This window comes from Danio rerio, chromosome 25 (genome assembly GCF_052040795.2).
Source record: "Danio rerio strain M-AB ecotype USA chromosome 25, GRCz13ab, whole genome shotgun sequence".
Classification (NCBI taxonomy): Eukaryota; Metazoa; Chordata; class Actinopteri; order Cypriniformes; family Danionidae; genus Danio; species Danio rerio.
The window spans coordinates 6,134,798-6,140,940 of NC_141045.1; the positions used below are offsets into that span (position 1 = coordinate 6,134,798).

Below are 6,143 nucleotides of genomic sequence, written 5' to 3' on the forward strand. Positions count from 1 at the left end.
CTGAGTAGGGGCGTGTGTGCGCGAGACGTACCTGAAGGACGGTGAAATTATTATTCATTTGCGGCCATTTGGGAGTCTCTGTGCACTTGCAGAATACTCCTAGCAACTGGTTGAATGTAAAGGAGGATTAAGCAAAATTGTTTCTACTTAATTAATTCTTCTAATTAATGTTCTCAACTCACAGCAATAAAACTTTACAATGAGTGCAACAGTTTGTATTCTATAGTTTATTATAATAATTTTTCATTTTCCATATCTGCAATTCCAGTATTTTGGCATTTTTTTTGCAGTCCACTTAGAATCCAACATGGAAATCAATATTTTCTTTATTGGCATTGATTGTTTTGAAATTTAAATGTCATTAACATGCCTGTGTTTTAATTTCTGTAATAAATATGGCTGTCAAGCCAGGATCTTGATGGTTTATTGTGGGTATGTTGTTAACATGAAGAAATCTGTGTTACAAGTTAAGCAAAAATTCTATTAAACAATTATATTTTGAATTTTAATTCTAATAAACAATTATATTTTGAATTTAAATATTTTTTTTTCTTGCGTTTACATTAATTTTACATTTGAATAGCCAAAATTACAAGTTTCAGTATTTTAAATGTGATTAATCGCGTTTAATTTTTTTTAAAAAGGCGCAATTAATTAGTTAATTTTTTTTTAATCGATTGACAGCACTAATGTAAATGCATCAACTTTTCACAGCGTAATACTCACTACTCTTGAGTACTTTAGAAAAGTCTACTTTTTACTCATACTTTGAGTAATATTTACAACAGATACTTTTACTCTACCTGCACTACATTTTTAGACAGGTAATGGTACGTTTACTTGAGTATGATTTTTCAGTACTCTTTCCACCACTGCCCATATGGTGATGCAGACGTCTCCAAAACCGGTGGACAAATCTGAACTTGTTTTTATTAAAACAAATATAAATATGCATATATAATAAATAAAACTGCTAATAATAATAACATTATACAAGTGCAAATTGTCATGAATAAACCTGAAAAAAGCCCATCCGAGGTGAAGAAGGCTTGAACGTAGTGGTTTTTATATTAATGTAGTAAATAATAAGTTTCGTAACTTTTTAATCCTTTAATTTTGTCCATATGTACTGATATTTGTTTATTGCTGTACATCCTGTGTGTATTAAGCAATGTGTAAGCGTTTGGACCTGCATAGGCGCATAACTAACGCACCCTGCGCTGGAATTTGGAGTAGCTTTTAGTTGGTCAGTTGCACAGTATATTTCGGTTTATCAAAATATCAACGCACCAACATTGCCCCTTAACATATTTCTATTTTAGACCGGCACGCCCATGACTCCACAAAAGGGAGAAAATAGAGTTGCTGTTTCAAACAACATGACGCAAAACATGAAAATTAGGGTTGCGCTTGTCTGAAAATAGCCACAAATCACGCCGAACACGTCTTGCGTCTTATTGCGCCTGGTGTATGATAGGGCTCCATGTCTTTTATTTTTTCTCTATTCTATTAAATTTCGATTCCATGCAAATTCACTTAGAAAACAGTAGTGTGTGTGTGTGTGTGTGTGTGTGTGTTTGTGTGTTTGTGTGTTTGTGTGTGTGTGTGTGTGTGTGTGTGTGTGTGTGTGTGTGTGTGTGTGTGTTTGTGTGTTTGTGTGTGTGTGTGTGTGTGTGTGTGTGTGTGTGTGTGTGTGTGTGTGTGTTGCGACACCCTATGGTGTTGTTTTGTTCTTAATTAAAAGGTAATAAATGGCCGTCCGTCAGCACACAAGACTCATGCTGAGAAGCTGATGAAAACTTCACCACTAATTACATCACCAAATTTGTCGCAGAAACTACTTCTATTCTGCATTAACACACACACACACAGACACTCTCACAGGAGACTTGCTTTAATTCCTGGCAGGTTTATGGATCTTTTATTGTCTGGGCAGTGTGATCAGAGTACAGGGATGTTTGTTTTTGGGCCTGTTTTCATCTTTTATTGATGTTAGCGCTCTAATATGCCTTTAATATTTCATCAAACCGCTTCTGTGTGTGTGTGTGTGTGTGTGTGTGTGTGTGTGTGTGTGTGTGTGTGTGTGTGTGTGTGTGTGTGTACATGTTGAGCTGTAATGAACACGAGCGCTCCTGGACTGATTGCAGCGTTCCAGTCAGCAACACGAATTATTCAGCTAATACACCGTGTTCTTTTGTTGTTGTTTTTTTCATGCACATTTGGACATGCAAGCAAACACACACACATGCACACACACTTGAGAGTAAAGACCATCATTACTGCTTCTCACACACCGCTGTGCTGGAACGCACAGACATTCCTCTTTTATTTCCATGGAAGACACCCACCGCCCCCATCTCCGTGTGTGTGTGTGTGTGTGTGTGTGTGTGTGTGTGTGTGTGTGTGTGTGTGTGTGTGTGTGTGTGTGTGTGTGTGTGTGTGTGTGTGTGTGTGTGTGTGTGTGTGTGTGTGTGTGTGTGTGTGTGTGTGTGTGTGTGTGTGTGTGTGTGTGTGTGTGTGTGTGTGTGTGCGCACACTCAGACATGCCTGTTTCTAAGTTACCGTCTTCACTGTGCTGCCAGTTGAGTGTATTTCTGAAACACCTTTAAGCTTCTAAAAAGGCTCAACGTGTGAATTTTTAAAAAAAAAAATTCCAGAGTAAAAAAAAAACTGCTGGTAGCGTTGTGTTTTGATGCTCGGATAGTAGCAGCATGAATTGTTTGTGTTATATTTTAAATATAATGTTACATTGTTCATAGATATTATTTTATACTATTATTATTAAGTTAATCTTATTATCTGATGTATGTAATATTATCTGAAGTGTTACTGTATATAGATACATTAAAATAATGATGTTGTTGTTGGTATTATTATTATGTAATAATTATTATGTTATAATAATTATTATTATTGTTATCATTATTATCATCATCATCATTAGTCATCATTATTGTTATTGATATTGTCGTCATTATTATTATTATTATCATTATCATCATCATTAATACTATTATTGTCATCTATCATTGTCATTATTATTATTATTATTATTATTTTCTTATCATTATTATTATTGCTATTATTATATTCATTATTATTATTAATATTGATATTATTATTATCACTTGTTTTATTATTTTCCTTATTATAATCATTATTATTATTGTCATCATTAACGTCCTTATTATTATTATTATTATTATTATTATTACTATCATTATTATTATTATTTTTATTATTATTATTGATACTATTATTATTGCTATTATAATAGTACAAAATATTATTATTATTATTGTCATTATTAGAATCATTAATATTTTTATTATTATTACTATAATTGTTGTTATTATCATCATTATTTTTATCATTATTATTATTGTTAATATTATTGTTATTATTATAATAATAATTATTATTTTTTTTATTATTATTACTGTCGTCATTATTGTTATTGTCATTGTTGTTGTTGTTATTATTATTATTATTGCTATTTTTATAATCACTATTTTTGTCATTATTAATATTATTATTATTGTCAAAGTATTGATAATGATAATAGTATTAGTAATGATAATAATAATAATAACAATAATAATAACTAATATAATAATAGCAAGCAATAATAATAATAATAATAATAATGTAATTTGTCAATATTTGTCATTTTGTTTTGATTAGTAAATAATCTAATTTTATCTGCATTTAATATTAAAGTTAATTAATGAATTTAATTTAATGATTAGTAACTGGTGAAAGTATTTTAAATCTAGTTAAGCTGCTCCAAAAAGCATGAATAAAGTACCATGTCTAAAAAAAACTTACTAAAATAACCTAATAGTTACTATTGAAATTTTCTGAGGATCGTCGAACAGGCACGTAAATACCTCTGTAAATTAAATGCAGTATATCCCAAAACACACGGTGCCACATACAGTATAAAACAACAACTATACCATAGTGCTGTCCATAAAGCATTATAACATCTAACAGCATCACATGAACACGACTCCACTAAAAGCGTAATTCTAAACATCATGAAAACAGCTTCATAGTTCAGAAGAAAACTAAGGAAAAGCTGAGCAAAAACACAGCACCAAATCTCTAAAACAAACGCAAACAGATCAGAAAGTGGCAAACTAAAGTAAAAGACAACCAGCTGAGCGACAAAGACCGACACAGTTTACAGAAAATGAAGTCTGTCCTTAAACTTAAAGAAATGCAAGTTACTCTGGTATTTTAAAGAGAAGCAAGTATGTATTCTGTACTCACCTCTGTGTCTCTGGGTGAGGGAATCCCTCTCGATAAGAGAAACCCCTGCTCACTGCGTCTGTGTGTCAGTGTGTGTGTGTGTGTCAGCGTGTGTTTTGTTGCTCCTCCAACTCTTTGTCAGAGCTGTGAGTTGTTGGTAATGTGCAGATCATCCTAAATCAGATCAGTGTGTCCGTCAGAAGAGCCAGAGCTGAAAGCCGAGCGGAGAATCCTGAGCGCAAATGAAGAGAAAGAGAGAGAACGGGAGAGAGAGAACAATGTGTGAAAGAGGGAGGGGAAGATGAAGCTTTCAATGAGAGAGAGAGAGAGAGAGAGAGAGAGAGAGAGAGAGAGAGAGAGAGAGAGAGAGAGAGGGAGAGAGGGGTTGTGCAAAGAGAATTATTGGTTGGTGTTTTGTCCATCTGTGTGTGTGCACTGATTTTGGTGGTTTATATTTGTGTGTATACTAGTTTAGGTTGTGTATGACTGTGTGTGTATGTGTGTGTGTACTGATTTTAGTGGTTGGTGTGTGTGTGTACTGGTTATGTTGGTTTATGGGTGGCTGTATGTATAAATTTATTAGTTATTCATTCATTCACTTTGGCTTAGTTCCATTATTAATCCTGGTCGCCACAGTGGAATGAACCGCCAATTTTTCCTACACCTTTTCACGTAGCAGATGCCCTTTCAGCCACAACCCATCTCTGGGAAACATCCATACACTCATACATTCACACACATACACTACAGACAATTTAGCCTCCCCAATTGACCTGTACCGCATGTCTTTGGACTGTGGGGGAAACCGGAGCACCCGGAGGAAACCCACGCGAACGCAGGGAGAACGTGCAAACTCCACACAGAAACGCCAACTGACCCAGCCGAGGCTCGAACCCATGACCTTCTTGCTGTGAGGCGACTGCACTACCTACTGCATGGTAGTGTACAGTTTGTCCAGTCAGCTTGTTGTGTACATCGGCGGACTTAACACGCAGAGAGAAGTTGACGACGACTGGGTTCGAGTCCGGGGAAGAGCTCTTTCAGAAATCAGGTCAGACAAAAACAGAATCCAAAAAAATAAAATGAACAAGTTAATAACTGGGTGAGAATCTGGTAAAATCTAAAAATGTGGTAAAAATCAGACGAGGGATTTTCTTTTTCCGGACAGCTTTTGTAAATCATTGGTTGGGTTTAGGGAAGTGAGTGTCAATCGATAAAATTGGTTGGGTTAAGGGAAGGAGGAGGGTGGGTCAGTCGATTGGCCGGTCGGCCATTCAGTCAGTCAGACAGACAGACAGACAGTCAGTCAACAGCAGCCTCTGGTGGGCACTCGCGAGAGAAATTTGAGATTTGATAGTCCACACAGCGGCCTCTCATGGATTCTTGAAAACAAAAACTGCAAAAATGCGTATCTCTCGGGACGTATTTCGGGTTCTCTAGAAACATCCATGGGACTACGCATTCAGAATGACCCTGGGTGGTGATGGTCCATCCCACATGCCTCTGAGCTCATTAAAAGTCGACGGCGCTTCAGGACACTGTTAACATAGGGCTTCCTTTTGGCACAGAACAGTTTTCACTGGCATTTGTGGATGTAACTAAGTATTGTGGTACTTGACAAAGGTTTGCCAAAGTAGTCCTAAGCCCATGTGGTGATATCGCTTATAGATGAATGAGAATTCTCAGAGCAGTGCCGCCTGAGGGATCAAAGATCCCTGTAGTTCAGCTTAGGCTTGCGCAATTGTCGTTTACGCACTGAAATTCCTCCAGTTCCATAAATGATTGAATTGTTAAGCACTGTTAAAGGTGAAATATCCAAATGTGTTCCTCTCTTTCTTTAAAGAACATTTTTAAACATTTAAATCATTTTCTCATGCGGTGATTAAGGG

General features: G+C 35.7%; 1 protein-coding gene across 2 annotated transcripts in view; it reads right to left on the reverse strand.

Moving 5' to 3' along the window:
* shisal1b (shisa like 1b) overlaps positions 1–4,498 on the reverse strand; it is an 85,519-nt gene extending 81,021 nt beyond the window's left edge. For both annotated transcript variants that reach the window (XM_087311651.1, XM_087311649.1), the window contains exon 1: positions 4,276–4,498. The gene's annotated coding sequence lies outside the window, so the exon portion shown is untranslated. The remainder of the gene's footprint in view (positions 1–4,275) is intronic.
* Positions 4,499–6,143: the final 1,645 nt, after the last annotated feature.